The following is a 9,456-nucleotide window of genomic DNA, read 5'->3' on the forward strand; positions in this document are numbered from 1 at the left end:
GTATCTCGAATGCATGAGGTCAAAATTAGGTGTAATTAATTCGAGATACAGTGTATCCAAGTAGTTTTGTCTGACTCTCTCACTCGTCTTTCTTCCTATGTATCTGTATTTTAGAATGTATATCATATCCTAGATATATATATATATATAGTGTGATTCGATGTATTTTGAATAAATAGACTCTCTCACTCGCCTCCTCCTATCTCGCTTACATCTCTCCCTATGTATCTGTATTTTTATCTGATAGCAAAAATACATATATCTTGGTATATATGGATTGAAATTTGATATAAAATTATTAATTAGTAAAATAATATATAATTATTAAAAACAGTTGGGAGAATTAGTAAATCTGATATGAATAATTAGAACTCAAAATAAAGGAGAATGACGTATTTTTATTTCTCTCATAACTTGTGAATGTTTTAGACGACGATCTATAGAATTTTTTGAGCAAATTGAAAGCTTTAAAAAGAAAATATTATAATGAAAATCTTAGTAACTCATTTGATTCGCTCCTTGATTTTTTACCTTATTAATGATAATTTAATTCTCCACCTTATAATTCCTTCTCACATTATTTGCATGGCCCCAAATTTTAAAAAGAAAAACATCAGACTTCGTACTAATATTTTGTGAGTTATACAAATATTAGACTCTCTATAAGATTAAACAATAGATCAACAAATATTGATGTTGACCCTAATGTTAGTTAGAAGGATAATCTCTCAAAAGATATATTTACATAACTTTTAAATATATCTTTAAATTGACTTTTTGCCTTTTTTCATACCTTTTTAGCCTTAAAAAGATGTTTTTTTTGTCAAATATTTTCAAAACTAAAAAAAAAATTAAAAGTCACTTAAAATAAGTCAATTCAAACACTATTTTATCTATATTAATTGATAGAGTTTTAAACATATTTAATCACTATATTTTTTAAAGACATTAACTCAATATTAATAAATTGAAGGTATAATAGGAAGAAAAAAATTTGTCATCTCTTAATTTGTCAAAATTGACAAATAAAAAGAAAAATTAAATTAGAAAATATTTGACAAGTAAATAGAGATGGAGGGAGTAAGTTATAGTATTTTCTATTTTTAAAAGTTGTTTAGCTCGTATCCGATTTGACATATTATGTATAAAAGTTTGTTTGCTACTTCTCCGTAAGAATATGATTTTCCCTTAAATCAAAAGTTTTATGATAAAATTTCAATTTTGCTTCAGTCATTATCAATTTATTAAATTATTTAAACTTCAATTTTTTTCCAAAAAATATGAGCTATTTCTTGCAGCTATACTAGCCTACTAGGATATTATGAAACGTTAGTATTTTAATTATTTAATTTCCATTACAGTTCGTGGGGTATTTTGGAGAAATTACAAGATATTTTCCGCAGCCTGAAACCCTACATTTCCGCCGCAAGTCCCAGTCCCCATTTCCCATTTCCATTTTCCAACTTGCCAAAATGGCGAGTTTGAATACTGATCCTGAAATTCGAACAATTATTCCTTTCACGATCTGGTAGTTTTATGTTATTTTTTCTGTTTATGTTTCCGTTTCCGATAACTCCTCGTTGATTTGATATTGTCAATAGGAACAACTACTTGAACGCCATATTTCTTCTTTTTTTTCCTCCTGGGTTTTTGCTTGTGCAATCATATTTCTTTACTAAAATAAATATGCGGAACTGATATTGCTAATTGATTTTATTGTTCAGGTAGTACTATGTTTGGCGTCTAACAGATATGCATTTACCTTCTTCGTCTTTGATAATATATATTTTTTTGTTCTTCTTTGGAGTTTGTTATATTAGTCTAAAATGATTCACTCTTGGTTCTAGATTAATTTGTTATTTCAGAATCTTAGGTTTCTTTATTTCCGTTTACCAAACTGCTTTGAAATGTTTTTCCTGGAGCTGAGGGTCTCTTGCAAATAACAACTCTACCTCAAGGTAGCGTATACTCTACACTTCACTTTGTGTGATTACACCAGCTATGTTGTTGTTGTTGTTGTAGTTTAGGTTATTTTGGTAGTTAACAGCACGAGCTATGTTGTTGTTGTTGTTGTTTAGGTTACTTTGGTAACCTAAACACAGATGAGTGAAAATGCTTTGATAAGCTTGACAGTGTCAGTTTCCGCAAGCTCAAGTGGAAAGCACCCTTCACCTCCAAGCTTGAGGTTGTGGGTTTGAGTCACCAAGAGAGCAAAGTGGGGGAGATCCTATGGAGGGGGAAAAAGGTCTCCACAAAGGGGAAGTAAATGGTAAACTAGAGTTATCAAATTTGTTTTATTTTGGTTGGTAGTGCATTTTGTTAAGTTCATTGTTTCGTGTAATGATGCTGTATTGTAGTTGAACAGTTCTCACAACACTGTAACTAACAGAAGTATGAAATCTTTCACTTGCGCATGTATATGTTTGTTACTGCTATATTGTGGTGCAGAATGCCATTTTGCAAGTGTCGGTGATGATTCTTTTAGTTACTAGTTTGAATCTGTTGGACATTTACAATTTTAGTGGTTGGTTGATTCCACCTGAACAGTGCAGTTGTACTTATTCAGAATCCAATGATGAATGCTCATATTGCAAGTGCCGAATGACACTCCAACCAATGTTGGGTGTTTGATTTGAAAAAGGTTTCTGAGGATTCTTTTTCCCCCTTTTTCCAAATCATCAACTACACCTAAATCCGTAATTACTTGCTGTCGGGATTCATTCCACTGTTTCAAAGCCCATTCAGTATAGCTTCACCATGTTTATACTGTTTTACATGGGTCGTCAATACACCCTCCTGCTTTATCTGGGTGTTGAACATGCAAAAAAAAATCATGCTTGTTTACTTAAAATGCATGATTCAACTGTGAAGACATTGATGTCTAGCATAAATTATATTTCATTTCAAAGAAACAAACATAGTCCCCTCTTTCTTTTTCTGATTAGTTACATAGCCCCGTAATTTGTAATCCCTCTACTTTTTAATTCCAATGAGGAGTGCCTATATTGCAAGTGCCAAATACATAGTTCAACTTGCCAAACATTTGATCCTAGAATAGAGGACAGATGATTTTACAAGTACATAGTCCCTTGATTCCTTTTTTCCTGGTTGCATTTTTTTACCCTTGGCTGGTCAGTTACTTAGTAATTTCATTTCACTCCATAAAAATAGAAAAAGAAAGAGTCTTTATATTTCCTGCTCTCTACTTTTTAGTTCCACTTGGCGTCTGATTTTCTGCAACTGATGCTATTTGATTTTGAAGACATTTATCCTTCCCCCCTTTCTTGTGATTGAGGGCTAGGGGAATGAGGTCACTCTAATAGGAGACCTAGATGCTTGAGGAGATCTAAGATTTTTGAGGTCATTGCTGTCATTACCTTCTTGTACTGATCTGCCAGCTCTAGCACTACTTTTCTGTAACAGGTTTGGTGACTGATGGATTATAATCAATGTACTTTTCTTTCAAGAACATGTCATCCATCATGTATCGACCCATTGATTTGAGAGTCTGTTACTCAAGTTCTGAGGATTCTTTTCCGTTGTTTTCTATGTTTACTAGGACTCTTCATAAATGTTGTTGGGTACCTGTTGGAACCTCCAAACTAGAGCATCTTGGTGGATCCGACATGGGTGTTGCAATAGGTTGTTTTTCATGCATTTGCTTTTACACTCAAAAGCAACAAATGCATACACTCTGTGTAAGGCTCAATGCAGTGTTAGTGTGCTATTTGAAAGGAATGTCATTTTATGCCACTTTTCTTAACTGCGAGCTCGGCCTGGACTGGTGATTCGATTTTGTCTCCACATCCTCTCATTATTTGGAAGAATTACTTGTGGTTCTATTTTTGGGTGGAAATCCTAGTGTTTTGATTTAGTGTTGTAAGAATTAGTTATATGGTTGCATACTTCTGCTGCAGTGGCTATACTCTTTCATACTAGCAATCGTAGTATTATCTATGAGTTTCTTGTTATTCTATTTGTTACTATTTATTGTTTCTTACACTTCGATTATCGTACTATTTTGTGGTAGTGATTGTTCCGTTTTATGTAATGCTTTTTCATGTTTTATTTAACATTTTTTATTGGCTTCTACACTCTTGCTATTTTCTTTTTTCAAACTGCTTTGTACTGCTTTTACCTTGTAGGGTAACGTCTGTGTACACTATCCATTCCCGACCCTATTTGTGAGATTATACCGGGAATGTTGTACTTTATTTTCTATGGTGGTTGAATGTTTTCCTAACTGCAAAATGTGCTGCTGTTTCGCCACTAGTTTAATTTGTAATTGTAGACCGAAGCATGCTTCTTTCTTTATTTATTACATACCCAACTTGTTTAGGACTTGGAGAGAGGGTTTTACCAAGTCATTGAATTTGCTTCACTAATGACTCATGCTTCTTGATTGTTACGGACTAGTACTAAGATCGAATCCTACACAATCTGATATAATTTTAACTGCTGGAACAGTAACAATGAGAATGACCCTTTAGTGAATATGAGCAAATGTATGAACCAAAATATGTTGTTGCTATTAGAAGCTGAATAATTACAGGTGGCAGTATCAACTCTTATAGTACTGTTTAGGAAGTTGATAAACTCATTTTTGTTGATGTATATTTGCTATGCCACTAATGGGGGTTTGAAATGGTCAGTATGTATTTAATTAGGTGTTTGTCTCCCCAACTTGATCTTTGGTATTTCAAAAAGTCAATTAATAATTAATTACTCAAGGAACAGAGAACAAATTAGTCAAATATCTTTATGATTAATGTTACTTCTTGTAATTTTAAATGGCCAGAGGGAATCATAATGCGTAGTCTTCAAGGATTGAACTTTGCGTCAAAAACCTGCTTTTCTTAATGTTTTAATAGCGCTAAAGTGGGTAATTTATCAATGGGTGACAGCCAATTTATGTGACCATCAATAATTCCACTAAATGCAAAATGAAGAAGAGCACAATACTTATATTTAATTAGTAAAATTGTTCGTAATTTGCACGAATATTTGAAATAATAGTAATTTTCATGAAATAAACTACTTGCAAAAATCTTGAGGTAGAAGAGATTTTGTTAATAGAAAAGATAAACTAAATCTTTTATATATGTATATAATTTTTTTTTTATAAATTTGATTAAATTTAAAATAGGAAAAAGGCTTAAATATGCGATTGAATTTTGAGAAAAGATTCATTTATGTCATTCGTTAAAAGTTTGATTCATCTATGCCATTGCCGTTTGAGAAAAAAACCATTTATGTCATTATTTTATAACCCTGATTTTGTTTTCCTAGTTTTGCAAAATTACCTAAACAACTTTTAACACTTTTCTATTGGATTTTGAATCAAGTGTACTTTTTTTTTTCTTCTTCAAGAATACCAAGAACACATGAAGAACACCAAAAATTTAAATTTTTAACCTTTTCAATTTTTCACGAAATCAACTCAAATTTCAATAGTAGCATCCATCTGAATTACATATCAAAATTCAATATCTTTTAAGCTCGAATTCAACTTAGCCCAACAAGACATACTTAAAATTTCTTCGAAGTTTTAAAACTTTAACCCCTTTTAATGATAAAATTTTCTTTACAACTCCAAATCACTTAAAATTTTGAACACAAACATAGTGAACTTTAAATAGTATTTTTGGCTCTACGTTCAAAATTTCAAGTAATTTGGAATTGTGGTGAAAATTCCACCATTAAAGGGGGTTAAAGTTTTGAAACTTTGAAAAAAATTTAAGTGTGTCTTTAAAGATATTGAGTTTTTATAACTACCTCGGAGGGATGCTATTATTAAAATTTGAGGTGATTTCGTGAAAAATTGAAGAAGTTGGAAATTTGAATTTTTGGTGTTCTTCATGTGTTCTTAAAGAAGAAGAAGCAAAAAAAGTACGTTTGATTCAAAACTCCAATAGAAAAGTGTTAAAAATTGTTTAGGTGGTTTTGCAAAATCGGAGTTAAAAAATAATAGTATAGATGAGCCTTTTCTCAAACGACAATGGCATAAATGAACCAAACTTTTAACAGATGACATAAATGAGTCTTTTCTCAAAGTTTGATAACATATTTGAGTCTTTTTCCTTTAAAATAATACAAATATTTTCGATGATATTCGTGAGCGTAATCTTAGTACTTCAAAAAATCATTATAAGTCTAATGAATAAGCAAATCTTATCATGTAAAATAAATATTTCTTAACCAATTAGCTCGCTCTTCTCTAAAAAAAAAGAAAATAATATTATTATTTTTACTTTTTAGAAATCATAATGTCATTGACTAATATATACTTATAACCTGCATATTGAAACTTAATTAGCTCACTTTTTTTTTTCATTTTTTTCTTTCCATTTCCCTTCCTTTAAGTATTTGTAGCACTATAGTACTCCTTTTATCTTTTTCCTTGTTTCGCAAGTTTTCTTTAGTTCCTTTTTTTCTTAAGTTACTTGAAAGTAAACGATGTAACTTGCACACAAACATTCTTATTTTGGAAATCAAATGATCTTATTATTGTAAAAAATTGTATGGACATAATTAAAACAAATATTAGAAATTTTTTAGTGCATTTATAACCTTAAATTATTTATTATTACGAATTAAATTATAAAAAGTAATCACTTCTTTGCAAAGAAAGAACAAAGTGTGATAAGAGTAGGGGTGTGCAAAAATCGAACCGATCGATAAACCAAATCGAAAAAGTGATGTTGGTTTATTGCAATTGGGTTAACGATTATTTAATGTTTTATAAAAAATAATTGGAAAAACTAAGTCCATGCCCCATAAAAGTAAAATAATTACAAACAAATACCTTTTTAAAATTCATACCCCCAAAGCATGAGATTCGCGAGCAAGATACCGTCGCAGTATCAATATACTGACATGGTATCATTGAGCCTGCTTCAGTCCTTAATGATACCACCACAGTATATTTATATACTGTCATGGTATCATTGATGTTTACTTCAATCCTTCAGCTACATCTCCATGAAACCATCATATATTCACATGATATCATTCAGGATCGTTTCATATAATCATTACAGATTGTTTCATACAAATGTTGAATATATACTATGATGGTATCATAAAAGTTTTCCTAAGTCAGTCGATATTACATGAATAATACTATCACAATATTCATGTATACTATCACAATATATTCGTATATTATTATGACATTGAAAATTCTTAATGAGATACTTTTAAAATTCTCAATGATACCATAACAATATATTGTATCGATATCATATAGGATTGAACTCTTTTAAAAAAAATAAAAAAATAACTAAGAGAAAATTATTAAAATCACAATCTTATTTATTAAACTAATTAGTAAATATATTCTTTGTGATACTCCGTCGGTATGTTGATACCATATCGGTATCATATAAGACTGAACTAAATTCTCCATGATACTCCATCGGTATATGATATCCTATCGATATTATGTATGGTGGACGCTGATGTCAGCATGACGTCAGAGCGCGAATTTAAAAATAATTAAAGGGGTACATGAGTAATTAATTTGGCCAAAGGGGTATATAAAGAAATTATTTAGGAAAGGGGTATGGGGTGGTAAATAATTTGTTTAAAGGGTCCATTTTGTGTAGTTTTCCCATAATAATTATTGGGTTATCGATTCAGTATTGATTTTTAAATATTGAATTATTGGGTAAATCAATAACCCATTAAGACTATAATAGTTTACTATTTTAATTTTACTGATACATAAATATCAAAGTATCAAACAAAAGATATTAATATAATCATTATATCAGATTATCAAGTACCGCACACAATTCACATTTCACACTATATTTACCCTTTAGGTCTTAGCATTACTTTAGGTCCACAATGTCAAATCTAAAGAAATAAGAACGGCAGGTGGCTACAGTTAGCAACAACAACGACAAGGGTAATTAGGTGATGGCTAGAGTTGTGAATTGTGAATATTCACAACAAGAATGTTTGATTTGCTTGTTTCGTTGTATGTCTGTATCACATTGTTAGAGAAGTCATATATTTGTTTTGAAAATATTTTTTTATTGTTTAAATCGAAAATTGAACTGTTACAGATCAAAAATTGATAAATCAAAAATCAATAACAAATATCTTATTGATTTAATTATCGATTTAACATATTTAAAAAGTGAAAATCAATAAACTAAATTGATAATACTTAAAACTGAGCCAAACCAATCGATACACGCCCCTAGATAAGAGAGAGAAGACTTTGTCCGAGGCTCAGTACATACTCTTATACACACCCTGTGTGATTTATGGTTCAGTTTCCTACACGAAACTTCCTTTACTAATTTTGCAGATATTATTATCAATATGTAATATTTTTTTGATCTCAAATTATCTGTTTCGATTATTAGAGTAATCTTTAAAATGAAAGAGATATTTATAAAGTAGTCAAATATCTCTTCTAATAATTTTTTCTTATGAGGCTTGCAAGATGTAAAATAAAAAGTGACAGATAATTTTAGACGAAGGAAATATTAGATATTCATAACATTACGTACTACATATACCTTTCCTAACTGTTACAGATTAGTTGTTGTTTTAGAGCCCTCTGCTACTATATTTGTTAAACATTTAATAAATATGATTGACCTAATTCTGTATCATTTTTCGAAATCGTATCAAAGTGAATGATTGTTAATCAGAACGGTTATAAACTCTTTTAGAGGTGAGTATGTTATGATATAGGGTGATACTAAAAAATTGATTTCGGTAATTTAATTTTTATATTTAAAAATATTATATCGTGATCATATTAAATTAATTTGGCATGATTTTAATATTTTAAAAATTAATATTTTGCTATATGATAAATTGGTCATCATTATTTGTTTGAATTTGACTTACATATAGAGAATTATGATTTTTTTAAAGAATTTTCTCAATCATATCATACGAACATTTTACATATATGAATATTTAAAAAAAGTACAAACAATTTCTTTCGTTTATCAAATACACAAAATCGATAGTTCAATCAAGATAGAGCAGTCAAGATTCCAATATCTGAATAATTAATTATGTACTAATACTAATTTATATATTTGTTAATATTTTAATATATATAAAAATTATAATTGTAATTATATATTTTGATACGATATTCGAGATTTTGATAATTCTTTTATAAAAATCAAATATAATATTGAATATTAATATTTTAAAAATACATACTAAATACCATAATATCAAAATTGTGATATCAAAATTTTTAATTCAATTTAATAATTCCAACAACTATGGTATAATGTCCACCCCTAAACACTTTACTCTTAACAAGGTAATACAATTGAGATTAACCCCACCCACTCACTCCAAAAAAAAAAAAAAAACAAGGAAATGATATTTTCCTTTTGTTGGTACTTATTTTCTCGTTTTAAATGTAATGTTTTCTTTTCTTTTTTTAAGTTTCCACCCGATGATCGATATTTA

General features: G+C 29.6%; 1 long non-coding RNA gene across 1 annotated transcript; it reads left to right on the plus strand.

Moving 5' to 3' along the window:
* Nucleotides 1–1,341: 1,341 nt before the first annotated feature.
* On the plus strand, nucleotides 1,342–4,029 carry LOC129896358 (uncharacterized). Its single transcript, XR_008767955.1, has 2 exons — nucleotides 1,342–1,528; nucleotides 3,560–4,029. It is a non-coding gene; the product is annotated as an uncharacterized LOC129896358 (long non-coding RNA).
* The last annotated feature ends 5,427 nt before the right edge of the window (nucleotides 4,030–9,456 follow it).

This window comes from Solanum dulcamara, chromosome 7 (genome assembly GCF_947179165.1).
Source record: "Solanum dulcamara chromosome 7, daSolDulc1.2, whole genome shotgun sequence".
Taxonomy (NCBI): Eukaryota; Viridiplantae; Streptophyta; class Magnoliopsida; order Solanales; family Solanaceae; genus Solanum; species Solanum dulcamara.